The sequence below is a fragment of the Ursus arctos genome, unplaced genomic scaffold (genome assembly GCF_023065955.2).
Source record: "Ursus arctos isolate Adak ecotype North America unplaced genomic scaffold, UrsArc2.0 scaffold_2, whole genome shotgun sequence".
In the NCBI taxonomy this organism is placed as follows: domain Eukaryota; kingdom Metazoa; phylum Chordata; class Mammalia; order Carnivora; family Ursidae; genus Ursus; species Ursus arctos.
Genome location: NW_026622874.1, coordinates 91715750 through 91735078, shown reverse-complemented (window position 1 = coordinate 91735078; position 19329 = coordinate 91715750). Strand labels below are relative to the sequence as shown.

The 19329-nt window shown below is 40.8% G+C and overlaps 1 protein-coding gene across 3 annotated transcripts in view; it reads left to right on the top strand.

Annotated features, from left to right (window-relative positions):
* Nucleotides 1-19329, top strand: part of AUTS2 (activator of transcription and developmental regulator AUTS2) — a 1104663-nt gene that overhangs the window by 556216 nt on the left and 529118 nt on the right. The gene's annotated exons all lie outside the window — the stretch shown is intronic.

Below are 19329 nucleotides of genomic sequence, written 5' to 3'. Positions count from 1 at the left end.
TCTTGAAGGAAATGGGAGAAATGAGGCCAGTGGTTTGATAAATTATATCAAAAATAGTTCCTTCATGCTAATGGAGTGTGAAGAAGCTGATGTACTGGAGATGATCTATAATATTTCATATTTCTCAGAGGAGAAAAATGATAAACTTGATGATGTGTGATTTATTCATGTTTCTCCAGATGAAGAAAAAAATCCTAAAGTCAACTGCCTTGTTTCTTACTCCTAGAAGCTGGCTTGTGGATTTTACACTGGGATTGGAGGCTGGGCTTATTTAGAGAAATGCCTAGAGAGACTTTGATTAATCACCAGACCTTTGGCAGTTGGTCGGGAGAGGGTAATTATGCCAGCATTGTTGCTATTTTATCATCCCTATTTTATGGCTCTACACCACCAGGTGACAAATGTGTTAATTATTACGTTTCTGATCCAGGACTTCTCCTGGCTGCCCCTCCTCTCGTGGCTTTGGCCCTTAGTCTTTGCCTGCAGCTTAGCCCTGGACAGCGGTAAGTTCTGCAATCAAAGGACCGTTCCTTGGAAGCCATGCTGAGAGAGACGTGGTTATCAGCCCTGCTGTGTGCAGACTCTAACCATGGGGGAGCTGGTTAATTCCCTTCCCTCTTCCTTCTGCCCATCACCCTTTGGGTCAAGTGCTGCTCAGAGCCAGAAGCTCTACTTGCTTCTTTAATAACTGAAAATGGCACCCCTGGCCTGGGCCATTTCACTCTAAATAGCCCCCTGGAGGAGGTTAGAAACAGAGGTTTGTCTTAGGCAAAGCGATTTAGCAGGTAAAATTGTCCTTTTTCTTTCTCTTTCTTTTCTTTATATATTTTCCCCTGCTACTCCTTCCCCCCTGCTGGCCACGACCATAATAGGACTCTCCTCTACACTCCCCCTACCCACCTGGCCATTTCCTTCCTGGACTAATCTGTCTCCTCATCATAGGCCACCGGCCCTAATTGACCAAGGATTTGGTAATTTTATTTTTGTGAGTATGTTAATGGATACTAAAGGCTTAAGACTGACCTTTATAAGAGAAATGATTTGTATCTTATTTTTTATTTTTTTAAAGATTTTATTTATTATTTGAGAGGGAGAAGGAGAGAGAGAGAGAGAATGAGTAGGGGGAGAGGCAGAGGACAGACTCCCCACAGAGCAGAGAGCCCAACACGGGACTGGATTCTAGGACCCTGAGATCATGACCTGAGCTGAAGGCAGAGGCTTAACCAACTGAACCACCCAGGCGCCCATGATTTGCATTTTAATAAGACCTTCAGGGACTCCTTATAAAGGCCCAGTTGAAGGATACTATTCCTGAATGTGGTAGAGATTTTAAGAGAAAAGAAGGCCTTCCAGAGAGTCTGGGGCCATGCTTTATCAAGTGACCATTTTCTCCATGTTCACAGGATTGGCCAAATGGTTCTGTCTCTGAGATTATGGCTGCCCATCTGCCCAGATCCTTTTTCTAGTCTCACACTATACATTCAATTCTTTCAAATCTGCTATCGTTCCATTTATAGGCACCACACTGCTGGTTTCAGGAAGACAGATTTCACTGTATAAATAGGTTTCAGGTTCTTCTAGTGATTTAGAAATTTTATAAATATCTTGGAATATGATTTGTGGATAAATAATGGGGTTCAGGACATATTTTCCCCAAACATGGCTTCCTGACACATGGAATATTTCAGGCTGAAGGAATTTGATAGTGGTAGGCAGGAAGGACTTTCTGACTTTCCCCTGAGGCAGGTTATACTCTCCTTTGAGAGATGTCACTGGAGGGAAGGAACTTCCTTATTCCTTGAGACGGAGGGACTCCCAGAGGGACCAGCCTCGCTACGTCTCCCCCAGTCCACCGCACTTAGCTCATACGCTCTGTCCTATTACATGTATCCATGACGTCCCACTCTTCATCCAACCTTGCTTAAAAATGCCCGGGTTTAACCACTTCTTCAGGCCTTCACTGTTTATGAAGGACCCCGTGTCACCTAAAACTTACGTTAAATAGAGTCTTGTGCTTTTCTCTTGTTAATCTGTTATTTGGTGCAGGAGCCCCAGCTGAGACTTTAGCAGGGCAAATGGAAAAAGCACTTTTCCTCCGTTTTAGTTTCTGAGAGTCACAAAGGGACAGTGAAAAGGTTGGGACCCTCCACTTCCACCAGAGGCTACAGTTGAGGTCCAGGACAACTGACAAAAGCCAGCAGGAGGGAGGTCAGTTTCCTGGATCTCTGGCTGTGGTGCTCCCTTGAGAGAGGAAGGTAAAATCTTCTCCTTGTCCCTTCCTTTCTGAATTCAGACCAGCAGGAGAAAAACATTGTAATGAATACATTGTGTATGTTCTTCTGTTATTAATGTGTCTTTTGTTACAGGGGCCCCAGCCGATAACTTAGAAGGGTTAAAGAAAAGATTTTGTCCCCCCCCTCCAGCAGTCTGTTCTGTTGATCCCCTTTCGTGTTGCCCGTCATATGTCTCTTGTCTGCGTCAGGTGAGAACCAGGGAGCTGTGGCTGGCAGCCGCGTCATTTCATGGCTCCCTTGGAGTAGGATCAGAACATGTGGGAAAGAGTGTGATCTGGTAGGATAATATTAGAGGTTTAGAATGAATTATACAGAGAGAGAATTAACAACACAAATCTAGTCCAAAAAATTCTATCTTCTAAAACTTTCTTTTTAAAAAAAGGGTAATTACACACGTAAACCAGTTTCGTTTGTTTCAACAGAAGGTCCATTCTCTTGGACTCTGGATCCCTGGTTTTGAGTATTAGGTTTTATTCTTGTAATTTAACTTCTCTGTGCCCAAATTTCATCATCAGGAAAGAGTGGTGGCATTAATGTTAAATCATGAAAGCGTAAGTACTATTTTTGCCTCAAGTGCCATTTAACTGATACTGTATTTAACTTACTATTGTAGGCGTAATACTGTAGAAGCAATCAATTTGGTTAATCATTTTCTCCGTTGACTTCTTTGTGGACGCCATCTTCTGTGTTTACTTACAGTCCCATCATTCTCTGGACTTCACTTCACAGGTAAAATCCCACAGAACCGTATGACAGAGCCAGGGTCTGCTGTACACAGAACCGTATGACAGAGCCAGGGTCTGCTGTACACAGTGCTGCCTTGCACAGCTTGAGAACCCCCCCCCCCAAGTTTGCGTGAACTACTCTCACTAATTAACCGTGGAGTATGGGGAGTTTTCCTCTAGTGGTTCCCTAGCCAAAATAGCTGGGGGCCAAAGAAAGCTTCACAAACACACCTATAATCTAGTTATACCATTTTGTAACAGCTGAATGAACTGAAATGTAAAGAAGGAAGTTTAATAGAACGTAGAGCTCAATGGGTATATTTACTGGAGAAATATCTATTCCAGTTTGGCCAGCAAGGGTGAGTGGTAGTGGGAAGTTCACAAGAGTCAGATTTTCTTTAAGAAGCATATCATTTTCTTCTGTCACTTCAGCCTACTGGTGATTTATCAGTTTTTTTGTCAACAACTTTTCTTTGATTTTTTTTTAAACTTCTTTTCCTTCCCTTCCCTTCCCTTCCCTTCCCTTCCCTTCCCTTCCCTTCCCTTCCCTTCCCTTCCCTTCCCTTCTTTTTTGTTGGAAACATATTCACATAAGTATAATTATCATGCCTGACCTTAAAAAGAAAACCTTGTTAGTTCTATACTTCTTTTTTTAAACCAGAGTAGCCATAGAAAATAGAAAGTAATTCCCAAACTAGCCCCAGAGAAGGCAGATGCCACAGCTAGAGGGAAAGCCGGTGCAGGAGTTAGGAAAAGCTTCCTGGAATGAGAATTTCTTCTTCTGACCTTCCATTTCTTCTGGAAGTAAGGTGTCCCATCTTTTTCCCTCTGGCTTAGGCTTTGCAGATGGTGTGTGTCTCTCAGTAGACTGTAATCTAGTTGGACAGCTCTTGCTTGTATTCCCAGGTTTTATATTTTTTGAATGATGGCTAGGTAAATGAAGCCAAGGATCTTACATGTAACTCTTTTTTGTGACAGTTTGCCTGTTTTAAGGTTGGAGGCTTTTCCAAACCTTTGATTTTTGGTCCAAAAACTGTCTGATACCAAAGAAGAAAAAATTCCCTCGTATTGATCTAGTGGCTGTAGACAAGATGCCCCCTGGTGTTTTTGTCTTCCAGAAGCTGGAGGTGTGCATCCGAGGACTCCGACCCCAGGGAAGGTCCTTTTCTTACAATATTGAATTTCTCTTTTGTGACTGAGTTGGATGCTTAAACAGATTTTTGGGGGCGCTTCCTTTCTTTCAAACCTGTATTTTGATATAATCTATATTCCTTCCAGAAGTGTTCATCTTAATTGTAATTTATAATTGATGAATTCATGAAAGTGAGATCCATGTGTCTTCCACCACACGTGACTAATACCTTGCATTATATTTATTTATGTATCTGTCTCCTCCATTAGATTTTAAACTTCTTGAAGTAATATTTTACTTATTTTCGTATCCCTCTTGCTTAGCAAAGGTTGCCACATAGTAGGCCCTTCATGAATTGATAGTCGCTAAGTGTTGTATGGGCATTCATTTCAACACTGTTGACACTTTCTTATCCATCAGGGACAGCAAATAATTTGATCTCTAAAAGAGTTTGGGCTTGGGCCCAGATGACATGCAGTTACTTTTTCTGACAGTAATTCATAATAAAATCTAGCCCCTTTGAAGTCTTTTCTGGTGTGCAAGGCCCTTGTCTTACTATTTGTGATGGCAGAAGGACATGCATCACATTATCTAAAGATTGAATGGATTATTGAATTGTGGGCTGCAAAGAAAGAAGAGCTGAAGTGTGGCCATTTAGGGTTGAAAATTAGTCATGAAGACATTTCATGCTACTTTTGGAGGTCGTATTAGGATGAACTTTTCAGAAGTATTAGCAAGCTAGACTCAAGCCTATGTAGTTTGGACCTACAAGTCTTTCAATATGTGGAATCAAAGAACCACAAGAGCTGGGGCGTCCGGGTGGCTCAGTTAGTTAAGCGGCTGCCTTCAGGCACAGAGCAGACAGCCGCCAGGCCTGTCCTGATTCCAGGGTCCTGGGATCAAGCCCTGCTTTGGGTCCCTGCTCAGCGGGGAACCTGCTTCTCCTTCTCCCTACAGCTCTGCCTACTTGTGCTGGCTCTCTCTCTCTCTCTCTGTCAAATAAATAAATAAAATCCTTAAAAAAAAAAAAAAGAACCACAAGAGCTGATTCATACTTGGTATGAATTTCACATTATTCTTGGAATAGGTCATCACTAGTGGCATAGGGGTGCCAAGCCCCTCTGGCTGTGGGCACAGTATGAGAGTGGGCCATCTAGACCTAGAGTTTATTGAGCAAAAAATATTGTATTAAGTATTAAAATTTTACATGAACGTGACAGATCTTGTTTCAGGAAATGAGGATTTCCAAAAGAAATACGGTCCACGTTGAAGGACGAGGTATTTTGGTATGGCTTGGGCACACCTATCAGGGTGAAATTTTGGCCTTGCTGGTTGCAGGAGGTCAATGCTCTGTGGCTTGGGGCCTAATCAGAATTGAAGTTTATCGTTGATAGAGCTGTTCCTAATGGGATTATGTTTTAGGGGAATTTGGGCATGATGTGTAAAAACCCTAAAGAAATTGTCTTGATGTTTAAAAGCCAAGAAAAACTTTACACGAGTTGGTTTAAGGAATCTGTTTGCTGCAGTTTTTCCCTCAGAAGCCACCCAGGAGGCACTCATCCTTGGCTGATGACCAAGGCTATAGACCACACGCTGTTTCCTTGTGGTTTATTGGCTCAAATAAGAAACTTGAGGAGGGTTTGATAAGGCCTCTTTTCTGTGTAGGATGAAGGTCTTTTTATTGTTGTGAAATTGTTTTCCTGTACGAATAGAGTGTTGGTTGTTCTTATATTTTGTCTTTTTGCCTATATTTGTTGCTTACTGCTGTTTCTGGACCAAGACATATGTTCTCCAGCTATCGCAAAGACAGATGATAATAATGTAATGATTTCTAATACAACCACACTAAAACGTGTAATTGTAATAACTTTATTTAACCCTTAGAGCAATTCTGTGAGGTAGGTACTTTTATTATCCCTGTTTTCCATATAAGGAAACCGACCCAGCAGAGGTTAAATAACCTGCCCAGTCTTGCAGCTAGTAAGTGGTCGAATCAGGATTTAAACTCAGGTATTCTGGCTCTGTAAACCACTGATCTATATCCTGCCTTTGCAAATCTTATTTCAACTTGACAATGAATTTAATGGATTAGTAGGAGATCAGTAGGAAAGCCATTCCAAAGAGTTTTAAAAATGATATGGACTTGAGACTATAAGTAGTGACAGTGACGAGGTTCTGCTCCATTTTATCTGTAATGTTCTAATCTCAACATGATAGTCACATATGCAAGTATTTGTGTGGTATTTAGGGGAAGTTTATAGTTTCAGAATGGCTGTAGTTTTAAGAATAGTGTTTGTATTGTCTATGGTGGTATTTAGGATAACTTTAAGGAAACGTTGATCACTTTATACTTGATCTAAGACATATACATATATTTATCCCTGAGATTATATGGAAAGAAACTAACACAATTACCTCATAAAAATAATTTATCTTGGCTTCTTTTTTTTTTTTTTAGAGGTGGGGTGCAGAGGGAGAGAGACAATCTTAAACAGGCTCCACGTCCAGTGCGGAGCCCAGCATGGGGCATGATCTCACAACCCTGAGATCATGACCTGAGCTGAAATGAGAATCGGACCCTTAACCGACTGAGCCACCCAGGCACCCTCTTTTGTCTTGGCTTCTGATTGAGATGTTTATATGAATCTTTTCCCCTTAAGACTTGTCTTTCAGGTGCACATAGACTGGATATGCTTAAATATTCATTTGGCCAAGTCTTTCCTTTTCGATTAAGAGGCCATCTTGTGAAAAATGAGACTATGGTAAAGCAGTCATTCCAGCCTTGATTTTCCATGAGGGAAGCTTTGTCACAGCTACTACTAATTCTGACATTAAAATTATCTGCACTTATTAAAGTTAATGGATTCTTAGACTGCATACATTTCAAAGCAGTATTCTGTTGATATCAGACATCTAAGAATCAGCATGTGCAGTAATGAGAGGAAGAAGAATATGGATTGTCAGGACATGCTCAACTGGCCTTGTTTTGAAATCACATCAGAAAAAAGGAGGTTCTAGTCTCTTGCCAGGTAACTCTGAGATATCTTTGTAATATTAATGGAGATCAGCACTGTTGGCCCATCATTTCTCCTGCCAGAATGACTTTCCTGTTTATTTAGTAAAGGGAAGGGTCTAAAGCCTTGAACATACAATAATTCACTTGATAAAATCCAGGTTTTTGAAAAACAAGTCATATTAAAACCCTCAGAATTCATCAACAGGTGATAAATGTTGCATTTCCTTCCTTATCCCATCCCATTCATTAGTAATGGTGGTGCCCTGACAATTACCAAGTGCTGGTACGTGCCAGGCACTTGCTAAGTGCTTCTAAATGGAGAGGAGCAAAACACACACACCTTTGTTTTATTGAGAGCAGGATTTTATGATTCCACAACTGCTTCTTGAGTAAGAGCCAGGCTTGAAAGGCCAAGTATTTTAGAGAGGGTCTTTGAGGAGGGAGAGGAGAGCCAGTGTTCTGGGAGGGGCCCAGAGGCTGCAGGTTGATGGTGCTCTGAGATCAGGGAGGATAAGTGTGATGCCATCTCCCTGAGGGTGGGGGTGGGGAGGGTGGAGATTCGTGGAAAGGGGTGAAGGAAGACCTATGCTACGGAGCAAAGAGAGGGAAAGTCTCCATCCGCAGAGTGCAAGTTGGCTGGGTTAGCTATGAGCCCGTCTGAAATCAGCCGCCCATCAGGTATGAGCTTGGAGAAAACAACTGTAGTGTTTGGTGACGGTACCATGAGTCTGGAGGATGATGAAGGCTTCTTTAGCATTTTCTTCAGAACTTTGTAGGAGGCTGACAGTCAGCATACTCCAAATATGAACTGTGCATTCTGCTGCTAAGGAATTCCACCATTTGTTAGCCTGTGGACATAAATGGATGTTCTTTTTCCTCTATAAACTAGTTGTCTACAAGTCTAGAGGGATATTTCTCTTTATCTGTAGGAAAGGGAAGGTACCTATAGGAAATTTTGAGTAAGCCAGAGATTTCCAGAAAACATTAAGAATTGTAGCAAGAAGTGCCAGGATTGCTCAGTATCACTGATTACCTGGAGTAACTGATGATAGAAGGACCATGAACAGTGCGTTCCAGAGATGATGTCAGTGCCGCAAAAGGAGAGCTGCCTGCACAGGCCCACACCTCATTTCTCAGGAGAGTGTGCCTGTGAATGACCCTACCAGTTCTAATTAGATGATAATGAAGCAAAATGGTGTGAATCAAAAACTGAAGAGGGGCATCCTATGGCCTAGACTTGATAAATATGGGATTTGAGAAAGAGGACAGGAAATTCCAGAAGAGGAGAACTGGGATTGTAGTTTTTTTTGCTGTAGATAAGCCAGATTCCCTACCAGGGCACTGCATTTGGGCCAGGAAATGTTTGATTGCCAGTTTCCTTAAGAAGGAGAGGTTCTTGTGCACGGAAGGTTTGAAGCTAGATTAATGCTGGTACTATTTGGGGGATAATCAATATATCTTTGTGAAAGGTTATTTTGCCTGCTTGGGTGTCCATTTCTGTTATCTGTCAGATGGGTACAAACACGGCTGTGAGATATTAAATGAGCTGATGTATGCAGGGTTCTTGGCACTTCACAGTCGCTCAGCCTCTCTCTTGAACACCCTCAGAGCCCCTTTTCTTCATTTCTTGGTGTTGAGGGAGGGAGAGGAATTCTGACTTGCAGATCACCTGAGCTCTCAGCTTTATTTTTTGAAAGCGCTGATCCCGCAGCCACACTGAGTGTGCTGCTATCTGCTGGTGATCCATCTGGTGGAGCCACGTTCCACGGAGCAGTGGGCATCAGCATGAAGGGGTTAACTTGGTCCCCGTCCAGTGCTGAGTGTGGTTTGGGCTGAAGCATGTTAAAAATGAGTAATAGCTGAATTGCTCACGATGCTTAATATTCTTCAGAATGTTTACCTTGTGAGATCTAGATCACTTCTGAGCACAAGGGACTGCAGAGCAAAGTGTTTGTTATGTACCTAATAAAAATCACAATAAGAAGGAATATTGCTTTTCCAGCTTGGCACCCTTTTCCTGCTATCATTTCCCTTCATACTTCCTACCAGACCTGAGGCTTTAGCCAAAGATACGGTAATAAGTGTTGATTGGTAGTTAATCAAATTAAAACCTTTGCTAGGTAATGCCTCATAGATTTTCTTTTGCCAAGGTGGACATTTGAATGGAATGAGAAATACTGTACATTAAGGAGAAAAGGGGGTACTCTTGTTTTCTTTTAAATATGATCATTAGTATTAAAACCGTCTCTTTCCTGCCAGTTGGCGCGTCTCATCTCCTAGCAGCTGTTTTAAATTCCTTAATTGTCTATTGCTTACTCAGCGATCATTTCACAAATTTCCTCACTGCTGCATGGTTTTTGCTGAACCAAATTCTGACCGTGGGAGTGTCAGTCTCACAGGCTGGGCTGAGCTGAGTTCTAGTTACTCTCCTCCAGTAATAAGATTAGCTCTCATTAGACAGTATATTGTCATGGAGCTCCAGTTCCCTAAGTCTCCTTGGAGGTGATTACTGGAGAAGTGGGCATCTGCCGGAGCCTTGGGTTGTCAAATGTGTTACTTCTCTTTCTACGGATGTTGTTTGAATTCCGTTTAACCCAATATAGCCTTTTTAATGCTTACAAAGAACAGGAGTTTACTCAGGGGCTTATAGGATGCACATTCTTATGTAATCTCACTGTTCGTAATTTAGTGCAGAATGAAGATAGTGAGCATTTCCACCATGGTCTTTTCATTCCTGTACGGTTAACCATGTCACACTTTGTTCTGTGTCTCATATTTTCTGTTGAAGTACCGTAAAACGTGCCTGTAAGGTAATATATACCCTTGAGATTGGATGGTCTGTTCTTTCCAGAGGCATCAATACAGCTTATTTCTCAAGCATTTGGTTTAATTACGGTATATTGAAGCCGTACTGAATTGGATACAGATACTGTGCTTTTTGGTAGTACAGTGATATGCCACATTATATATGATGCTTCCATAATGTGATCCACTGCTTTCTTAGTGATGTGAAAGCTGGTAACACAAGCCCAAGTTTTTGTTTATATATCAAATTAACACCCTTCATATCTTACTTCATAGTCATTCACTGCAGGAACATGCATTGTGTAGTGTAGAGTGGCTTATTTTGTCATTTTTTCTTGATTCATAGTGCAGTCATAAGATAATTAGCAGATTTATTCAGAGTTTCATGCTGCATATGTTCTTGTCTCCCATGTAAATAAATACAAGATAATTTGTAACCATTTTAATTGTCCTAATTTAATTGTCAATGGTTTGTTGTTGTTGTTGTTGTTATATTACGAATCGGCAAAGGAAGTGGTAATTGGGTTTACATATCTAGATTGTATTTTTTAAGTGTATCTGTTTATTTTAAAGTAATCTCTACACCCAAAGTAGGGCTCAGACTCATGACCCTGAGATCAAGAATTGCCTGCTCTTCCAACTGAGCCAGCCACACGCCCCTTACACACTGAGACTTTAAAACACTTGCTTTAACTGTGCTTTGAGGCAAGTCATTTAATTTTAACTGTACGCTCACTATAAAAGTGGGACTGGTAATCCCTTCCTCAGAGTAATCTTGGAAAGTTTAAGTAAAGTTGTGGTGACAGTGCCCTTCCACGAGTTTATAGCAGGTGCTAAAAAAAAAAAAAAAGAAAAAAAAAATCCTGTGTTCGTTCTTTTCTTTCCCTTAGGAAGAGTGTCTCTTTTATTGATTAGACTTTTGCCATCAAAGGGAAAAAAAGATCTCTGTCTCTTACAAAATTTCTTAGGGAATGCATAAATTCAGTGTGGGCCTTCTAATTCTGACAAATAGAATATTGATTTTGAGTTCATTGCTGTAAATTTGCCAAATGAAATGAAAGGTTTATGCTACTCCTTTCAAGTCACTTGTGATATATCTTGAGCAAACAAAGTCTGTATTTAATAGAAGTTTGCTAATTGGAAAGCTCTACTAACTCAACACAGATGTAGAAAATGAGAGGCTAAGAGCATGGAACTCTGAAAGTGTAGGGTAGAAGCTGCCACTTTGTCGTGCCCGCTAGGATGAACTTGACTGTACGAGGCCTTGGTGCTAATTACCTTTAGCATGTTTAAACTCTCACTTCTCACTTGTCAGTGTAGAGACGGGAAAATCCTTATTGGTCTGAACGTGTCACACTGCAGCAAACTAAAAGCTGAAAGCATAAGGAAACTCTAAAGGCACTACCTCTAGAGACTGCTGATGTTCCAGAAGGAATTCTAATTTAGGGAGCAAAATGGCACAGAGGGGGGATCGGGGCGTTACGGGGAGGCTCCTTGTATTCGTTATCGTCTTTCTTCTGTGTGAGCCTGAGATTTCTGGCCCACAGGCGTAAAAGCAAGCATGGCTTGAGCCCCAGCTAAACTACCATTAGAGACAGATTAGTGGCCATCTGAGAAAGCCAATACGTGCTCAGAGAGGAGAGGAAGTAAGCCAGATGATGAGAATGCCATCAACCCAGTGGGATTCTTTTAGTCCGTAGTCGTACTTACAGATGGCATCCCGCTACCTTTGTCTTCCATTTGGACCAAGTCTGACTACATCTAGACCTGCTGTTGTAATGCCAAATCTGTTGTCTTCAAAGTCTGATGGCAGCCTGCCTTGACAGAGTCAAAAACCTACAGAACCCTGAGCCCTTCTTGGTTTCTTGAAATGATCTAAAAATGTGTTCACATCCTATCAGATATAATGAGGGAAAAGAACTGCTTTTGAAGACACTAATGAGCAATGATTATGACAACGAAGTAAAAAAGCAAACATATGCAGACAGATGTATGTCTTGAACATGAAGACTAATAGAAACTAACCTAGTGAGTCCTTACTTCATGCCAGGCACAGTGCTAATACTGTCTATGCACACCACTGCCTTCTAAATTGTATCCTCATTTTATGGTATACATTTTGAGGTTCAGCGAGGTAAATAACTTGCTCAAGGTCACATAGCTCATAAACAACGGAACTGAGATCCAAGCGCCAGCCATCTGATTTCAGAGCCTGACTGAAGAGCCTTTTAGAAAGATCATTGACTAACGTAATATAATAAAAAAAATATATTATTAAAAAAAAAAAAAGAAAGATTATTGACTTCTGCAGTAAGACAAAAATGCCAACCCCTGGGAAGAGTCAGAAAAAATGTTAATCCCTGTACAGGGCACTATTGAGGTTCATCTCACCCAACCTAATTTTGTAACATGATAAAAGGCCCGTGCTAGCCACTGACTGTTTCAGATAGGTTTGCCTCTGGGGAAGAAAGTGCACTGATTCGTATAACCTACTGTCAGGGTTATTTAAATCTCAGATCCAATCTAGAATTCACTTTAATAATCTTTCATTATTTTCCTGTGTACTCTTATGATTTCTCTCTTGTCTGTGAAGAATATTGCTAGGCATAATGAATTCAGTTAGTTCTAGGCTTCCTCCTCTCTGCGTTTAATATCCAAAGCACTTTCTTCTCTTTGGTCCCTGATTACCGAAATCTCTCATTATTCTTATAAAATGATGACAACATCTGTTGGACCTGGAAAGTGTCAGTGTAAGTTTGTAACTTGGTGAATGTAAACAGAAGAAATAGCTTGACCAGAAGAGCACCCTCCCCCCGGTTTTTCCACAATCCACTTTAGGTATCTTTTGGTCTGAACGTGACTGGTGTGCTTGTCCAGGAAATATTGACCTCAGGATGGTCACAAACCTTCTGGGCGGGGGCCACAAGGGAGGGGACTTTATTTGCCTCAGGGACTGTCAGGATGCTTTCTAGAGTTTATTACTACGTGTTTGCTTTCTCTTCCATCCCAAGCCAGTCAGGGATGTTAACTTTGAAGATAATAGTAACTGTCTTCAACGGGAAAATCCAGCTCTGTTTTGACCCAAAAGGTAATTTAGGATGGCTTATGGAACCCGAAGCTAAACGTCGAATGTAATTAAATGTTACTGCTGTGTCTTGCTTGAAGAAGAGAGCTGCTGAGTTCTAGCACTGTGTTAGAGATATTCGAATTAACCATTTTGATTCTTTTCCACATTACATGAGAGGCCTTATCTCTGGCAGCACAGAAATTTTCCCTGGGGGACAGGGAGGTGTCACATTTCAGGAAAGAACTATAGTATTTCTTCAGCCTGCTTTTGGACCTACGTTTCTGATAGTTTTTCTTGAAATCTGTACCTGGGTATGACCCTGGAAGATGGCAGAAATGCTCTCTTAAAGTACGTGCAATTTTTTTAAAAGAAATTAGTCTTGAGAAAAGCAAGTAGACTCTTTTTCAAAAGTCTTTCCCCAAAATGCTTATATTTTTGAATGGAAAAATCTCAGTAGGAGACAGTTATTAACGTAGGTGCTAAGAATTAAGAAAAACATAAATGCTACCTCTCCATGGGGAGATAAAGTGAGGCCTTTTGATACGGTGTTGCCTGCCTCTGGAAATCAGTCTCATTTTCAACACATAAATCCAAGTCAGAATAGAAGTGACCCTTTTAATACTGACACTAAAACTGTACTCTTGAATGGTGGAAGAAAAAATGGGAGAATTTTGAAATCTTTGACCTCAAGGACCATCTCCCAAAGACCTTACAAGTTTCAGGGAAGCTACATTTTCCTCTTCCTTCCTTATTTTCTCTCTGAATCCTCAAATATTCTCTGGGCAATAAATTTTAGAGGTCTTTCAAGGAAAGCAAAACTTGGCTTGTCTACCTGTTAACTACTGCAGTGTGTAGATTCCCGCTGTTCTGTGTTACTACTAACAGTAATAAGGAAACACCTATTATTGTCATTATCTGGAAAAAAGAAGCTCCTAGATTGGATTAAGTGAGGTTGTTGTGCCCCTAAGAAACGCAGTATTAGGCAGTAATGAAGGTGCGGCAGCAGGAATGAATGGGCTATTTCATCAGCATGGTTCTCCCCCCACCACCCTTTCCTTTTCTGTAGGAGGAGGATGTGGAGTGAGAGAAGAGCTTGATCTGTTTGGGGAAAAAGTATCACAGCCTATTAGTTAGAAGCGATGAAATTGAGACAGCTTTGGGGACTCCATTAAGTGTGTGGTGTTTAGGCGGACTGTGTCCCTAGGTAAGGAGTGCTGTTGAGGAGGAGAGTATAATTGGGCTGGGGAAATCAACTGGGCTTCAGCGGCCTCCTGTCTCCGAGTGCGGGTGGGGGAGGGAGCTGCACCCCCCCCCCCCTTGCCGCCTTTCTCTCAGCATAAAAGCCGTACTGAATAAACTAGAGGGGAATTTCTTGCTGAGTAGCTGGACTATCAATATATTTTGAATAATAAAAACAATGGATATAATTAAATTTCATCTGGCACGGGAAGAATTCAGAGCATGTCACCTCAGAACCATCTCGCGCTATGCTATTCTCCAGGCATCTGGATATCTGGTTGCAGCAGCTGACGGAAAATAATTCAGATTTGATCAGTAATGGCAGCATCTGTAGGGACATGTATTAATGCATTGATGTGTCTGGAATTAGGTTCTTAAATAAAACATCATTCTCATGTATTTATTTTCATTTTAAAGGAATAAGTTGAAATCAGCAAATAGAAGTAGACTGCTTTTTCCCACCCAGACGCACATAGGCAAACTTTTTGTGGGCATTAGTTCAGGTCCTGTTAATGTTCACCTGGCTGCGTATCTTTTGGGGTCAGAAAAGGTACAGTGATAGCAAGTCCAAAGTTCAGGTAATCATTATTGTACTCTTGGGGAAAACGTTTTCAGAAACCGTCTTCTTTACATCCAGGATACATAACGATAGTTGTGGCTAATATCAAGAATACATTGAAATGACTGCTAATTAAATACCCTTCCACGGGCCAGATCGTTTATGTGTACACATACACAGTTGGTTATATGTGAAAAAAGCTTACTTCAACTCTGCTCTGCTGCCTGTTAGCTATTAGCTCTTGAGCAACAAATAAGCCTCTTTCAGCATCAGCTTTCTTAGAAAAAAGAGGGAACTGGACAAAATAATTGCTGAAATCCTCTCTACTCCAGGCTCGTGCACGCACGCACACACACACGTGTTCTATTTCTGAGTCACTGTGCAGTGCTGTTTGATACATATACATAGATGTCCACACACCTGTACAGAACATTTTTAAATAACACCAGTTATTTTTCCTCTTTGAGGTTTTTATTTTTATTTTTTTTTAGCTATTTATCCTAATTGGTGCTACATGGTGGCACGCAGGCCCCAAGGAAGGATATATTGCAGTTTGTACAAACTAAAATGCTTTATCCTTGGTTCAGATTTTCAGAATTATAAATGTATATTTTGGGGTATCTTTAGGGGGAAATTATGTTCAGTATTTTACACCAGAGGCCTCACTTCTGTATTCCCACATTGTTAGCATCAGTTTGCTTACCTAGATGTTTTTAGTGGAACTGCAGGAATAGAGAGACGTGGTCTAGTCCCTCCAGGAGCTCATTTTCTTTAGAATCCCATGAAAAAATGGATCAAGTAGTAGAGCCAGTTTTTGCCATAATAATAATAATCCATTTATCCATTATTCACTATTAGCCAAGCGAGACAGAGAGACAGACACAGAGAAAGGAAGTGTCTGTGTATGTGTGTGTGTTTCCTCAAAAGTAACAGGGTGCTCTGGGGCTCAGTAAGGGGCACTGTGTAGCAGGATAGATTTGTAGGTAGTTAAGAGAAGCTGAACTTAAAGGTTGTAGTCCTGTTAGGATCCCTGTTGGTTAATTGTTTCCCCCCCACTGCAGTGCATTCTCTTGAAAGGCAGGAGTCTCCTATTTATCACTTTATCCCCAGGACCTATCATAAGCACCTGGTAACCAATAAATGTTGAGCTGATGTATGAGATTTCCCTATCCCAGAGATTAAATATTATCCTTGCGGTCTAGGGGAATGAAACATCCACATATATACCACAGTAATTGTGTTTCCATATTCTGCCTCCTGTGGGTGCAGTTATTGTTTTAGATATTCTAAATTTACAGAAATCAAGACTAATACTTTAACATTTTAATTTTGTCTATAGCAACTAAAGCTGGTTATTTCAGTTTGGTGGCTATGCCTATCACCTGGTTTCACCCCAGAATTCACAGCGAGGTAAACTAATAAATATCAGCATTGTTTTGTGCCTTTTTTTTCTTTTATCAGATAAAATCTTTTTCTTTTATCACATCCCAGATTTTCTTTGTAATGCTGATCATGTTTATGATCAATTGACTTTGTAAGTGATACAGTGTGTCTTGTCTCTGCTGGTCTGTAGGCTCCGTGAGGACAGGTACAGTGTCAGTGTGGTATGCCCTTAAGTGCCTGATCTAGTGAGGGCCTAATGCAGAGTAGAGACTCAGTGAATATTTGTTGAACATTGATGGAACAAATCAGAACATTATGTCAGCAGCAAACCCCAGCTTTTCCATGTTAGGCATCTACAACTATCATTTAGTGGTAAAACCAGGTAATTTCTGGTACGCACCCTCCGTGTTCACATTCAGTAAATTTGTTGAGCACCTTTGGGTGCCAGGTGGGAGGGAAAGAGATGCATAAGTTACCATTGATTCCTGCCAAGGGCTTATGATGTGGTGGGTGAGACAAGTGTATACAGAAATGAGCACACCCTTGAATCAAGATCACTTTGATACAATGTTTTTCTAGCTCATAAGATTTTAAGTTGCTGGGTCATCAAAGTAGCCTTCTTTGAAGCTTTGTAAATCACGGAAGGTAAATAAGAGGTATGATACGGAGGGGGCGCCTGGGTGGCACAGCGGTTAAGCGTCTGCCTTCGGCTCAGGGCGTGATCCCGGCGTTATGGGATCGAGCCCCACATCAGGCTCCTCTGGTATGAGCCTGCTTCTTCCTCTCCCACTCCCCCTGCTTGTGTTCCCTCTCTCGCTGGCTGTCTCTATCTCTGTTGAATAAATAAATAAAAAATCTTTAAAAAAAAAAAAAGAGGTATGATACGGAGACACTGGGGACTATAGAAGCTTATCAGAGGCTGGGTGAACCAACCACAAACAGTAATTACAACCACTGCTCCTTATAGTTATTTAGCATGTAAGTGATAAGTACTATTCTAATCACCCTGCATTATCTCATTTAGTTCTCTTAATAATCTCATGAGGTGTAGGTACTATTATTATCAGCAATTGATATTTAGGAAACTGAGAGTCAGATAGGTTAAGTCATTTACCTAAGGCCACACAGCTAATAAGTGGTTAGGATTTGAACTCTGGCCTTTGACCAGTGCTCTTGATTGCTACAGAGCGGTATGGACATAGTAGAATAAGGGGAAAAGGAGGGAAAGATTAATTCCTGCTAACTGTATTAGGGAAGACTTCTTGGAAGAGGTGGGCCTTAAAGAATAATTCATATCTTGAAATGGATGTGTGCTAGAGTCATAGAATTTTAAAATATTAGCTTCAGAACAATAAACTCTAAAAGCCATCTGTTCCAAGCTCCTAATTTGCAGAGGAGAAAACTGGTATCTGTGAGGTTAAGTGACTTGCTGTAGGACATATGGCTAATTAATTGGCATTAGAGCTGTTCTCCTAACTCCTCTATCCATGTTATTTTCCCCCCATTATGCACATTAGCTCATATTCAGTCTAGTTTTTCATGACCACATTCTAATATGATTTCCTAAAATATTTTGCATCTTGGAGATGGAGACCTTCTAGCCTGTGTGTGTATGTGTGATGAGACGTCAAGCCAGGAAAGGTCAGGGCAGGCACAGAAGGGAGAAATCAGAGACGTGGAGATACGGACACACGCACATGTCTATCCATCTATTTTTTTCTAATATTATTTTATTGTTGCCTCTCTTTTCTTCCATAAGTATAGACAACTGGGAATTGACAGAAAGGATATGAATGAAGTAAGAAAAAACTGGTTTAAAATCATTAGGTCTATGACCGCTGCCCATGATGATTTCTCAGCTTGCTAAGGAAGTAACCTGGGATATTTCTAGTTTCCACTAATGCTTATTAGCCAGTGTTCTACCTGCCAACCACAATAAAATGACATAATGCATGTGAATGTACCTATATGATAGAAATACAGGATGGTGGCAGGCTTGTCTGTTTTCCGGGCCTAAACTGTTCCTTACCTCAAACTGTAGTAGCATCGTATGGCGTCGATGTTGCTTAGTTTCATTAGCCAAGTGATTGTGCCAGATTTATGCACTACTAAACAATCAGTTTGGGACTTGCATAAATACCCATTGAAAAAACATTTATCTTGCTCTGAGCGCTCCCTGTGAATCCTCTTCTCCTTAGATGGCATTCTGTAGCTGGGAATTGAGGTGGTTTTTTCCTCCTATTTTTTCCCTTTGTTTCCCTCCATGATTTAAAATATAAAACAAAATCTTGTCAGTACAGTCTGAGTCAGCAGATATTTACATCACTTGGGTGTAGGCTTTTTATAGACCAGCGGAAGATTACAGTAATTAGCCTATGCATTTCCTCATTAAAATGTCATTAGTGAAGGCTTTGTTCTTTTAAGATCTTCCAAATAAGGTTTATTGCATTGCATTCTATCATTAATAGTTTACTAGGAGCCAGATGTCTTCTCTAGGTGTGTAGAAGCAAGGATTGCTTTGGACTTTCCGAAGGGTAGTGGCCAAAAAAACAGGCTTCCAGAGAGATGCATCCCTGTGTTTAGATTGGATGGGGTCCCACTTTATGTGCTCCCAGTGTAACTGCCAGTTCCTTCTCGCTGTGCCGGCTGGCAGTGTCCTACTCATTTAGGTTTTGGGCCACCCACCAAATCTAGACTTATTTGAGAGAATAAGAGTGTGCTCTTCTGCACAAAGTGGTTCTGTTAGTATCTTAGTAAGTTTGTGACTGATTCAAAACATAATAAAGAATAAGAGGATAATGAATTTGCTTTCCACTATAATCTAGTATACAGGGATAAGAATATGGGCTTTAGAATAACTTTGACCATGATTATACTTAATCTTTATAAACCTAAGTTGTCGCAAGTGTGATTACAATGGTACATGACGTTTGAGAATTCAGTTACGTTAATGCATGTGAAGTATTTAACACTGCTGCCTAGAATGTATGCTTTATTAATACATTACTTTTATAATAAAAAATAAAAGCATGTGTGTATTTGTATCTGCATTTCTCCTGTTCTCTTGTTATGCATCTTTTACCTAATTTAAGAAATCCTGACATGAAAT